Source organism: Malus domestica, chromosome 04 (assembly GCF_042453785.1).
Source record: "Malus domestica chromosome 04, GDT2T_hap1".
In the NCBI taxonomy this organism is placed as follows: Eukaryota; Viridiplantae; Streptophyta; class Magnoliopsida; order Rosales; family Rosaceae; genus Malus; species Malus domestica.
In genome coordinates, this window is record NC_091664.1 from 7,193,129 (window position 1) to 7,207,229 (window position 14,101).

Consider the following 14,101-nt stretch of genomic DNA (forward strand, 5'->3'; position numbering starts at 1 on the left):
TCTAGAACCCTAGATCCTTGCCACACCTAATACCTATTTCCCTTGGGATTTTTGGTTTCTAGAAGCCTTATCTTTTCACACTCTTTGTGCTGCACATTATCTCCCAATCCCTTTGGGTTTTTGACTTGTTTTCCTTATAGGATTGGATGTTATTATCCTATGCAATTTAGGCCTTTAAAACCTTGTCCTTTGCTACATAGGGGCTGCGAATTTCAGCCTATAAATACCATCCTTTGCTGCACCATTTAGTCAGCATCCTCTACCATATTTTCACTACACCATTCACCCAAATATACCTCTTGTGCCGTGAGTTTGCAAAGGAGAAGAAGGAAGAACTCTTGGAGCCGTGCATGCCATTCAAGGAGCTTGGATTGTGGAGCGTTTCTAGGTGTTTTCTATCTTTGTTTTAATGTTTAAATTTATTTATCTTTGTTTATTTGCGAGTATGAGGAACTAAACCCCCTTGGCTAGGGGGGGATTCGAAACCATGTTTATGCTTGCTATATGATTTGATTACTTCTAATTGCGTTTCATAAGTTGTGAGTTCAATTTGCTTATCTATGTGAATTAAAACTTATTCTTGTATGTTGATTGAGGGTCGACACTTAGTTTGCATGCATGAATTTGATGCTAGGATATAAGGGAATTTCACCTAATCGTTATGAACTTATATTCACAAGTAGTAAAGGTTGTTGATCACAATCGTGTTAAGTAAATTCTTGGCATAAGTTTCATGCAATCATAGTAACAAGTGCTTCATCAATGCTTATGGTTTTCATAGAACTTAATGATTCTTGCTTGTATCTCTATTATGCAATCATGTAGGGGACTTGTGGGGAATGCTTTGGGTTGTCGTATGCAATTCATCCAATTCAATAACTTAAGGAAAATCTGAGGGTTAATTTAAGCGGACCTAATTAACTTGGGGCGTTGAGAATTCATGGTTTATTGAAAAGCAATTGGAAATTGTTTTACATGCAAGTGTGACATGTGTGGAGATGAACCCCTTAGCTAGCCTTCCATCCATTCAAATCATCCAAATTCGTTTTAAAATCTGTTTTAGTTTACAAAGTTTTGTTTTGTTTTTAAATTCGTCCAAAATCAATCCCCCTTTTCTTTGTTGAGTCATACTAGTTAGAAATCAATTTAGTTTGTGTTTTTAAGTGTCTTGAGTCAAGTTATAATCAATTTTCGTCCAAATTCTTCCTGAGTGTCAGAAACTGCCCAGAAAGTGTTTTAAGGCAGTTTTGAGTGTTTGTTTGCTGTTTTGAGTCTTTTTGTTTGTTTTGGTGTTTTAAAGTTTAGTTTTGCATTCTTTGAGTCTAGTTTAGTGTTTTAAACTTGTTTTTACGTATTTGAGTCAGTTTTCAAGTGATTTAGCAATCCCTCCTAATCCCCGGCCTAGAACGATCCCTACTTACATACTTACTACAATCGATAAAAAGAGGGTTAATTTGTGTGTCAAATTCAAGTATGTCCATGGATAGTGATCAAATTCTTCAGTTACTAACCTCTTTGGCGCAGGACCAACAAAATCAAGACAAGAAGTTGGGTAAATTGAAGAATCAAATTGGAGAGATTATGGAGTTCATGGCACAAATTCAAGAGCAAAGTGAACCCTCCAACTCAACTATTGAAAATTTGAAGGAAGATTTTGAAATCCATGATGCTATCATTTTGGAAAGTAGCATGGAGGTTGGAATAAGTCCAAAAACGTCCAAATCAAGCCAAGAGGAGGACGAACAGCTGCTAATTGAGGAGGAGGAAGAAGACACACCCACGGCAAGGGTAGAACAACCATGGCCGCAGCCTCCTAGAGTCCCTATGCCATCCAACTCAGGTAAGGTGGTTCCAAATTCAATTAATTCTAACCCCATTCCACCCAATGTCCCTTTTCCTCGCAGGTTTTTGATTCCTAAGCAAGAAGATTGGGAAAAAGAAATTGTGGAAGCTCTTCCAAAGGTGCAAAATGATTTTCCAATTCTTGGTGCAACAAAGCAAGTTCTAGATTGTGTTGAATTGTTCAAGGGACTTTGTACACCAAGAAGAATGATTCAAGAGAAAGTAGGGGCTCGAGAATATCAAGAATTCATCAAAGAGGACGTATTTGAGACAACGAAGCCTAAAGACGTTGAATTTGATGACACGGGACAAATCACAACCATCGTAGTAAATCTAGCCAAATTCAAAGTCCCTAAAACTTTCAAAGAAGTGGTATTTGTCATTGAGTTCATGTCGGAGCACACAGGTAAGCCACTTCCCCGAATTTCAATTTTGGTTTATACTAATATGTTGTTAATGATTCAGGCACCCACTCTTGAATTTAAACCATTGCCGGATCATTTCAAGTATCATCTCCCATTTAAAGATCAATTCCATGCCGTGGGACCTAGGGGAGTTTGAATGGAATTGTTGTGGAGAATGTTGTGGTGGCTGCATAGGCGTGGTGTAGAACTCCTCATATGGCTGCCAATATGCATCTTGTTGAGCCTCCTTGGCTTGATTTTGTGAGTCCTGCACCAAAGAATTTAATTCATTAAGAATTTGATTATAATCTATTGACGAACCTGAGTTTGATTGAGCATATTGTATGTGAGGTTGTGGTGGCTGCATAGGTCTTGAATAGAACTCCTCATATGGATGCCAATATGCTTCGTGTTGAACTTGTTGAGCTTCCCACCACATAGAGTTTGAATGATCACTCCAATTCGAATTGTAAGTGTTGGGAAACATGTTGTTGCTCGGTTGATCATAGCCTTGATAACCCCAAGCATCTCCGTTTGCAGTGAATTGAGGACGTTGATGAGTTGGATATCCGTGCCCATAGGACACACCACATGTAGGGACACTTTTCATTGTGGTCCTTTCGATATATTGCGTTAACTGAGAAGTAAGATTTGTTATTTGAACTTGAAGATTAGCAGTTGCCATGTCTTACTTCTCTAGTACCTAAAATCAAAGAAAGAAAACTAAATCAAATATCAAAAGTAAAAGACACGAACAGAAACAAAGGGGGATTAGCAATTTTGCTAATCCCCGGCAACGGCGCCAAAATTTGATGTGAAAATTATGTTGACACACAAATTAACCCTCTTTTTATCGATTGTAGTAAGTATGTAAGTAGGGATCGTTCTAGGCCGGGGATTAGGAGGGATTGCTAAATCACTTGAAAACTGACTCAAATACGTAAAAACAAGTTTAAAACACTAAACTAGACTCAAAGAATGCAAAACTAAACTTTAAAACACCAAAACAAACAAAAAGACTCAAAACAGCAAACAAACACTCAAAACTGCCTTAAAACACTTTCTGGGCAGTTTCTGACACTCAGGAAGAATTTGGACGAAAATTGATTATAACTTGACTCAAGACACTTAAAAACACAAACTAAATTGATTTCTAACTAGTATGACTCAACAAAGAAAAGGGGGATTGATTTTGGACGAATTTAAAAACAAAACAAAACTTTGTAAACTAAAACAGATTTTAAAACGAATTTGGATGATTTGTATGGATGGAAGGCTAGCTAAGGGGTTCATCTCCACACATGTCACACTTGCATATAAAACAATTTCCAATTGCTTTTCAATAAACCATGAATTCTCAACGCCCCAAGTTAATTAGGTCCGCTTAAATTAACCCTCAGATTTTCCTTAAGTTATTGAATTGGATGAATTGCATACGACAATCCAAAGCATTCCCCACAAGTCCCCTACGTGATTGCATAATAGAGATACAAGCAAGAATCATTAAGTTCTATGAAAACCATAAGCATTGACGAAGCACTTGTTACTATGATTGCATGAAACTTATGCCAAGAATTTACTTAACACGATTGTGATCAACAACCTTTACTACTTGTGAATATAAGTTCATAACGATTAGGTGAAATTCCCTTATATCCTAGCATCAAATTCATGCATGCAAACTAAGTGTCGACCCTCAATCAACATACAAGAATAAGTTTTAATTCACATAGATAAGCAAATTGAACTCACAACTTATGAAACGCAATTAGAAGTAATCAAATCATATAGCAAGCATAAACATGGTTTCGAATCCCCCCCTAGCCAAGGGGGTTTAGTTCCTCATACTCGCAAATAAACAAAGATAAATAAATTTAAACATTAAAACAAAGATAGAAAACACCTAGAAACTCTCCACAATCCAAGCTCCTTGAATGGCATGCACGGCTCCAAGAGTTCTTCCTTCTTCTCCTTTGCAAACTCACGGCACAAGAGGTATATTTGGGTGAATGGTGTAGTGAAAATATGGTAGAGGATGCTGACTAAATGGTGCAGCAAAGGATGGTATTTATAGGCTGAAATTCGCAGCCCCTATGTAGCAAAGGACAAGGTTTTAAAGGCCTAAATTGCATAGGATAATAACATCCAATCCTATAAGGAAAACAAGTCAAAAACCCAAAGGGATTGGGAGATAATGTGCAGCACAAAGAGTGTGAAAAGATAAGGCTTCTAGAAACCAAAAATCCCAAGGGAAATAGGTATTAGGTGCGGCAAGGATCTAGGGTTCTAGAAGATAATGCAAGGCAGATTTTTAGGCTTCTAGAAAGGTTCCTAGGTGTCATCTTTGTAGGATAAGATAAGGTCTTCTAGAAATCCCAATTTAAGCATCCTAATCTAATTAGAAACCCTCCTAAATGGCTGGAATGTGGATAGTTTAGGATTAGGATAAGATAGGATAAGATAAGGTTTATTTGGATAAGATAAGCTAAGATAAGGTTATGGATGAGGTTTTGGATAAGATACCTTATCTTGAGCTGATTCATTGGCTTTAATTCTTCTTCTTCATGTAGGAAACCTTGCTTGAGTAGGAAACTTCATTCATCTAGGAATCCATCTTCAATTAGGACTCCTACATTGATTAGGAATCCTTCTTCATTTTGGAATTCTTCGTTTAAGCCCTTTCCTTCTTCAACTAGGAAACTTTGTATCTTCAATTCTTCAACTTTGAAACGCCTTCCTAGCTTCATCAATTCCTCAAATTCGTTCATCCCTTGTGCTTCATGTGCATGAACTTCATTCTAGCCCAATTTTGCTCCAAAATGCTCCAAATTGCATCCTTTTGCTCACTTTGTCTCTAAAACCTGAAAACACATGAAAATAGCTTAAAAGACTAACTTAACTAAGAAAACATAACATAAATGCATAAGAACTAACTAACTAAGGCGCATAAATATGCTCCTATCAAATTCCCCCACACTTAGCTTTTGCTAGTCCTCGAGCAAAACAATGAAACAAAACATAAACGAAACAAAATAATCAGAACATAACCTAAACCTTTCAACATTTGCCTCAGGGATTCCCAATGTACATGACATATTAAAAATCATCATTCCCATAGATTTTAGTCATCTTCACACTTAAGCACATACTTAATCATAGTCACTACGTACTAGTTCACATATAACCATTTAAAACATGATTTTGAATGTAGTAACATGCCTTAGAGAATTTGCTCAATTCCTTACTAGATATTCACTCAATTTCCACACAGATTTTCTAACTCCACACCCTATACTAGTTATATGTGAGAAGATTGATGTAAATATGAAAACAAACGCTCACATATGTATAACAAAGAAAACATTGTCGGGAGTTAATAAGCATTTTAGATATGATCTCATGAATGGAATGCTACTACTTAGATGCGAGAACCAGGGATATCATATGCTCATACCAATTCCAAACTCCACATATTGAAACACATAACAATCAAGATGGAAGCAAAGGGTTGTAACGGGGCTAAGGTATTGGCTAACAAAGAAAGGTAAGGATAAACAAACATTCTTAAAGAATAATAAGCAAAGTAATGAAATTGACACTTAGAATTCACTTTTGCATGCAAAAAAAACGATTTTGAAACACAAGGGGAAGACTCATGCAACACTTAGGGCCAAATTCAAGCTTTTTTGGACCCTTTCTTCAACAACCAACAACTTAGAGCTTATTTTCTCATCTTTTTCAACTCTTTTTCATACTTTTCACATTGTTTTCTTCATTTTTTCTTTTTCTACGAATTTTTCTCTTTTCTTTTTCTAACCCGTGCCCTCCTACTTATTTTGGCACACAAAATTTTCCTTCCCCCACACTTAGTTTTCTGCACAACATTGATCAAAAGGAATTCCCTCTAAGTCATGCTTTATTATCCTTTAAGAACAAGGGTATGGATAGTCCTAATCTAGGCTAGGTAAGGATAATGTGGCTAACAACAAAATAGGCTAAATAAGGCTCAAAGGAGCTAATCCTACAAAAACAAATGCATGGGTTGAAGGCTTTTTGGCTCTGGTGATAACTACTAAGCAACTTTATCTTGTTAGTTATGCTAATCAATTTTTATGCTTTGAGTGAAATAGGTATGAGTTCTAATATTTGGATCTATAATGATGACACGCCTTCTAAGTAGTAACCAAGCAAAGAATGATGAGATCATGCAACGACTTTAGAAAACAACAAATTCACAGATTTTAACTCTCCAAATAAACGTTTAGGCTCAAATCTCACAGGGTTGTAGCGTTAGTTTGAGTTCCTTCCTTCAAGCATGTTACAAAAACTGATTTTTTTCCTTTTTGATTACATGTGAATTCATAAGTTATAACCACAACCAAGCATAAACCAAAGAGTAAATCAAACGTCCATCCATGTTTATAACTCTCTTTAACAGTCATGCAATTAAAAACCGAATCCTCATCATTGTGTTGGAAGGTACTCTACGACACAAACAAACAAAAACAACTTTAAAACGACTCTTTTTTGGGTTTGTGCAAAACTTTTTCTATTTTTTTCTTGAATTTTCGGATTTTCTGGTAAAACCACATCAAAACACATCAAAACTTTCTAAAAACACTTAAAAACAATGAAAAACAATCTTTGAAATGTTAGGTGGTAAAACCCTACGAATTTTGACATAAAAACACTTTGTTTACCCCCCCCCACACTTGAACCAAACATTGTCCTCAATGTTTCAAACATAGACTCACACAAAAACAAGCAAATAACACAACTAGCAAACATGACAAATATGGCAAAGTAAAAGCAATAAAGAGTAGGGTTTAGAAAGGCAAATCTGATTATGATGCCGGAGCTTCCTAGGTCCTCTTTATTTGCATGGGTTGCCTCCCAAGAAGCGCTTGCTTTAACGTCTTCCAGCCGGACGATGCTTCCAATCAAGCTGGAATAGGGCCCACGGGTTGGAGATTGACTTCCTCCACGGTTTCCTCCTTAAAAGGTGTGAAATATGGCTTCAAACGATGTCCATTGACTTTGAACTCTTGTTGCGTCTTCAGACTTTGAATTTGAACTGCACCATGCGGAAAAACATTAGTAACAATAAAAGGTCCAATCCACTTAGAACGCAACTTACCTGGAAATAACCGAAGGCGAGAATTGAAAAGTAGCACTTTCTGCCCGATAGAGAACGTCTTGCTCCGAATCATCCGGTCATGGAATGCCTTCGTTTTCTCCTTGTAAATACGAGAGTTCTCGTAAGCTTCATTCCTAACTTCCTCAAGCTCGTTCAATTGAAGTTTCCTATGAAGACCTGCGGCATCAATGTCCATATTAAAGGTTTTGATGGCCCAATGTGCTTTGTGTTCCAATTCAACTGGAAGATGGCATGGTTTCCCATAAATGAGCCGAAATGGGGACATTCCAATTGGTGTTTTGTAGGCCGTACGATACGCCCATAATGCATCATTCAAGCGCAAGCTCCAATCTTTCCGGTTTGGCCCTACAGTCTTCTCCAAAATCTGCTTGATTTCTCTATTTGACACCTCCGCTTGCCCACTTGTTTGAGGATGATAAGGTGTTGCCACCTTATGCGTGACACCATATTTCTTGAGTAGCGCTTCAATGGTGCGATTGCAGAAATGAAAGCCCCCATCACTTATAAGTACCCGCGGCATTCCAAACCTTGCAAAAATGTTAGTCTTAACAAAATCTGCAACCACTTTAGAATCATTAGTACGGGTGGCTCTTGCTTCCATCGATTTCGAAACATAATCAACCGCAAGTAGAATATAAACAAAACCATGAGATGAAGGAAAGGGACCCATGAAATCTATGCCCTACACATAAAAAATTTCAACATTAAAGATGGGACTTTGCGGCATTTGGTCTTTTGGTCCTATATTTCCAGTTCGTTGACAACGATCACATGCAATGCAAAAAGTTCTAGCATCCTTAAAAAGAGTAGGCCAATAAAAACCACATTCAAGTACTTTACGTGCAGTCCTTTGAGTGCCAAAGTGACCTCCACATGCATAAGTGTGACAAAAGTTTAAAATAGACTGAATTTCAGAATTATGCACACACCTACGAATGATTTGATCAGAGCAATATTTCCATAAATAAGGATCATCCCACACATAATTTCGTGCATCATACTTAAGTTTATCACGTTGGTTTTTATTGAACTCACTTGGAATGACTTTAGATGCTAAATAATTAACTAAATCCGCATACCATGGCATACTAACCTCAATGAACATCAATTGCTCGTCTGGGAATGTCTCTGGGATCGGCACAACCTCTTCTTCATGCACCAAACGGCTCAAGTGGTCAGCCACAACGTTCTCACTTCCTTTCTTGTCTCGGATTTCGATATCGAACTCTTGGAGAAGAAGCATCCATCGAATAAGCCTTGGTTTAGCCACCTTCTTTGTGAACAAGTACTTCAACGCTGCATGATCAGTGTAAATTATGACTTTAGTACCAAGTAAATACGAACGAAACTTATCTAAAGCAAAAACAACGGCGAGAAGTTCTTTTTCCGTTGTGGAATAGTTCAACTGAGCATCGTTCAAGGTCTGAGAGGCATAATATATGACGTGTGGCTGTTTGTCCTTCCTTTGTCCCAAAACAGCGCCTAGAGCATAATCGGACGCATCGCACATAAGCTCGAAGGGAATGCTCCAATCTGGTGGCCGAATGATGGGGGCCGAAGTTAGCATCTCTTTGAGGTGCTTGAATGCCTTTTCACACTCCTCGTTGAAATCGAAGGTCACATCCTTTTGGAGAAGTCGGCATAGGGGTGTGGAAATCTTCGAAAAATCCTTGATGAATCGCCTATAGAATCCTGCATGGCCCAAAAAAGAACGAACCTCTCTAACCGAAGTTGGAGAGGGTAAGTAGCGTACAAGATCTATTTTCGATTTATCAACTTCAATTCCCCTTTCAGAAACGATATGCCCTAAAACGAGGCCTTGTTTTACCATAAAGTGACACTTTTCCCAATTTAAAACAAGGTTCGTTTCAACGCATCGTTTTAAGATTAATGTGAGATTTTCCAAGCACCCATCAAACGAATCGCCAAAGACACTAAAATCATCCATGAATACTTCAATAATCTTCTCAATGAAATCGGAAAAGATACTTACCATACATCGTTGGAACGTGGCCGGTGCATTGCATAATCCGAATGGCATGCGCCGGTAAGCAAAAGTACCAAATGGGCACGTGAAGGTGGTCTTTTCTTGGTCGTCCGGAGCTATGACAATTTGATTGTATCCCGAATAACCGTCAAGAAAACAATAAAAAGAATGACCGGCTAACCTTTCTAACATTTGATCGATGAATGGTAGTGGAAAGTGGTCATTCCTTGTGGTGTTGTTGAGCTTCCTATAGTCAATGCATACTCTCCAACCTGTTTGAATACGGGTTGGCACAAGCTCATCCTCAGCATTCTTCACCACATTGCATTCGATTAGGTACCTGCACCAACGGAGGTAACAACCTATTAGTTGAAATGGGAATCGAAATCGGAATAGGTGGCTTACCAATGTTCGGCAAGGAAGCGGCAGCACAATCAACAAATGCATGTGGGGTGCTCTCGGCCAGATTTGGGGGTTTGAGGGTTGTGGCCGTGTAATCCTTGTGTTTTACTCCAATTCCCTCTTTATTGATCGTTGGAAATGCAATCTTCTTGATTGGTGTTGAACGTTCATGCCTTTTACTTTTAATTACATCAATGGCACAACAAGAACGAACATCATTAGTATTCTCAGTAGATTCGGAAACTTTGAAATTAATCATATCACCACCAAACGCCATAGTGATTGCTCCCTTGGCCACGTCAATCTTGGTTTGAGCTGTTTTCATGAAAGGACGTCCAAGTAAGAGTGGTGATGATGGAGAGTGTACCGAATCTTCCATGTCAATCACATAGAAATCTGCAGGAAAAATCAAATGGTCTACCTGCACCAAAACATCCTCCAAAACTCCTTTCGGATATGCATTAGATCGATCGGCTAATTGAATAATAACACCATCATGTTTAAGCTCGCCTAGATTCATCGATGCATAAACAGAATATGGCATGACGTTGATTGATGCACCTAAATCTAGCATAGCATGATCAAACCTCGTATTACCAATAACACAAGGGATAGTGAAACTACCTGGATCTTTGCATTTAGGTGGTAACTTTCTTTGCAACAACACAGATACATTCTCACTTACGTGTACCACCTCTTTCTCCCGAATCCGATTCCTTGTTGTGCAAAGCTTCTTCAAGAACTTAGCATATTTCGGGATTTGCTTTATTGCATCGAGGAGTGGGATGTTGACATGCACCTTCCTAAACATCTCCAGAATGTCTTTTTCCTCCTCGTCGTTCTTGGCTTGCATCAACCTGCTAGGAAAGGGCACGTTTAGTGGAATAGAACTTGATTGAGTCGAATTATGACTTACCTTAGGTGTAGGACACGGCAAAGGTGCAATAGGAGGCTGCGACATTGTTTTCTCCTTCCTTGCCGTGGTTGAGGTTTGGGGTTCTTCCTCAAACAGTAGCTTTTCATCCTCTTTTTGACTTAAATTGGATGTTTGGGGTTCGGTTCCAACTTGTTTGCCACTCCTTAATGTAATTGCTTTGGCGGTTTCGAATCCCCCTTTTGGATTTGCAACGGTTGAACTAGGGAGTCTTCCTTGGTCTCGAAACTGTCCCATAAACTCGGCAATTTGCCCCACTTGCTTCTCCAATTCGTCCACCTTCTTGTCCCTAGTCTGCATGCCCTGCGCCATAGAAGTTAGTAAATTAAAATTTTGATCATTATCAATAGAAGAACCTGATTTTTGGGCAGGTTGTGCTTGGGTTTGATTTGGTGCAAACTGCTTTTGATAGAAACCCGGGGGTTGTTGCCTAAACGTGCTTTGTTGTTGGCCTTGTTGGGGTTCTCGCCATTTGAAATTTGGATGATCACGCCAACAGGGATTGTAGGTGTTAGAAAAGGGATCATTCATTTGTTGGTATTGTTGCCCAAAGCCCACGGCATTGAGGGTCTCCCACCCTCCGTTCTCGATCAATTGTGGGCATTTGTCTGTAGGGTGTCCTTGCATGGAGCATACGCCACACGCACTTACATTTTGAACTTTTGGCCCTTCCACAACCTGAGAAAGCAAAGTAGTAAGGTTAGCCATTTGATTTTGAAGTTCGGTTATGGCACTTACCTCATTCACTTGGTGTTGCCGTGGGGTGCCTCTTTGTCCAACACCTTCGTATTGTTGAGCGTTTAATGCTCGATTGGCAATCAATGTCTTTGCTGCCGTAGGGGTCTTGTCCACCAAGGCTCCTCCCGCCGAGGCATCTAGCATTTGTCGTTCGATTGGTAGAAGTCTCTCGTAGAAGCATTGTAGAAGAAGCTCCTCCTTCATTTGATGCTGTGGACAAGAAGCAACAAGTGATTTAAAACGTTCGTAATATGTAGGAAAAGACTCACCTTCTTCTTGTTGAATTCCACTTATCCTTTTTCATAGGAGGATGACTCGAGAAGTTGGGAAAATCTTCTCCAAGAAAGCTCTTTTCATGCTCTCCCAAGATGTGACCGTTCCGGGAGCTAATTCATATAACCAATCTTTCGCCTTTTCCAGGAGAGAAAAGGGAAAGGCCTTCATCTTCAATATACTCCCGTCGACATTGATTGGAGTCATGCTTGAACATACCATCTCGAATTCTTTCAAGTGCTTGTTAGGATCCTCCATGGACAACCCATGGTACTTCGGAATATGGTGTAACAAACTTGACTTTAGCTCGAATTCCTCGGTCTTTCCTTGAGCAGCCGCCGGATATTGAATACATAGAGGTGCGGCATTGTCCAATCCCGAAGCCGAGAGCTCCTTGATTGTACGATTGTCTTGTGCCATGGCTGTCTCAACTTCACCCACTTGTGCCGTGGGTTCCTCTTCCTCAATCTCAACTTCGGCTTCCGAATTTGAACTTGATTCACTAGGTTCTGGATTCTTCCTCTTTCGTCTCAACTCTCGTTCAAAATCGTCGTCAAAGTCCAAGATGTGTTCACGAACCGGATGAGAGCTCCGAGTCATAAACTAGTACCTAAAACACAAAATAAAAACAAAGTAAAAATCTGGACTCAAATCAACAAATTGAAATAAAACAATCCAAGGGATTAGCAACTTTGCTAATCCCCGGCAACGGCGCCAAAATTTGATGTGAAAATTATGTTGACACACAAATTAACCCTTTTTTTATCGATTGTAGTAAGTATGTAAGTAGGGATCGTTCTAGGCAGGGGACTTGTGGGGAATGCTTTGGGTTGTCGTATGCAATTCATCCAATTCAATAACTTAAGGAAAATCTGAGGGTTAATTTAAGCGGACCTAATTAACTTGGGGCGTTGAGAATTCATGGTTTATTGAAAAGCAATTGGAAATCGTTTTATATGCAAGTGTGACATGTGTGGAGATGAACCCCTTAGCTAGCCTTCCATCCATTCAAATCATCCAAATTCGTTTTAAAATCTATTTTAGTTTACAAAGTTTTGTTTTGTTTTTAAATTCGTCCAAAATCAATCCCCCTTTTCTTTGTTGAGTCATACTAGTTAGAAATCAATTTAGTTTGTGTTTTTAAGTGTCTTGAGTCAAGTTATAATCAATTTTCGTCCAAATTCTTCCTGAGTGTCAGAAACTGCCCAGAAAGTGTTTTAAGGCAGTTTTGAGTGTTTGTTTGCTGTTTTGAGTCTTTTTGTTTGTTTTGGTGTTTTAAAGTTTAGTTTTGCATTCTTTGAGTCTAGTTTAGTGTTTTAAACTTGTTTTTACGTATTTGAGTCAGTTTTCAAGTGATTTAGCAATCCCTCCTAATCCCCGGCCTAGAACGATCCCTACTTACATACTTACTACAATCGATAAAAAGAGGGTTAATTTGTGTGTCAACATAATTTTCACATCAACAACCCTTGACTTCAATCTTGAGTGTTGTGTGTTTCAATTTGTGGAGTTCGAAATTGGTATGAGCATATGGTGTCACTGGTTCTCGCATCTAAGTAGTAGCATTCCATTCATGAGATCATATCTAAACATGCTTAATAACTCCAGAAAATTGCTTTCTTTGTTATAACATATATGAGTCCTAATCTTTCGTATTTACATCAATCTTCTCACATATACTAGTGTAGGGTGTGTAGTCAGAAAATGTGTGTAAAAATAGAGAGTAACTTGTAAGGAATTGAGCGAACTCTCCAAGGCATGTTACTACATTCAAAACATCGTTTTAATTGGTTAATTGTAAACTAATAAGTGGTGACTGTGATTAAGTATGTGCTCAAGTGTAAGGATGATCAAAATCTGTGGGAATGATGATTTTTAACATGTCATGTTTAATTAAAAATCCCTGAGGCAAATGTTGGAAGGTTAGGTTGTGTTTTGTTTGTTTTGTTTCGTTTTGTTTCTTTTGTTTTGCTCGAGGACTAGCAAAAGCTAAGTGCGGGGGAATTTGATAGAAGCATATTTATGCAACTTAGTTAGCTTGTTTCTTGGCATTTACGTAGTTTAATTCTAGTTATTTTAGTACTTTAAGCTATTTTCGTGTGTTTGTAGGTTCAAATAACAAAGTTAGCAACAAAGTGCTATGTGGAGCATTTTGGAGCATTTTTGGGCCAAGATTGGATAGTGCAAGCATGGAGACATGAGGATGGACGTTTTTGAAGATTTGAAGGCTAGTAATCAGCATATATGTGTGCAAGTGTGTTGACCTACAACTATAAACATCCATCCACTACACCTATTACATCCACTCATTACCAAACATCCATCCACTACACCCATTACATCCACTCATTACCAAAAACTCA

The 14,101-nt window shown here is 38.6% G+C and overlaps 1 pseudogene; it reads right to left on the reverse strand.

Moving 5' to 3' along the window:
- Nucleotides 1–7,186: 7,186 nt before the first annotated feature.
- On the reverse strand, nucleotides 7,187–10,964 carry LOC139194958 (uncharacterized; annotated as a pseudogene).
- Nucleotides 10,965–14,101: the final 3,137 nt, after the last annotated feature.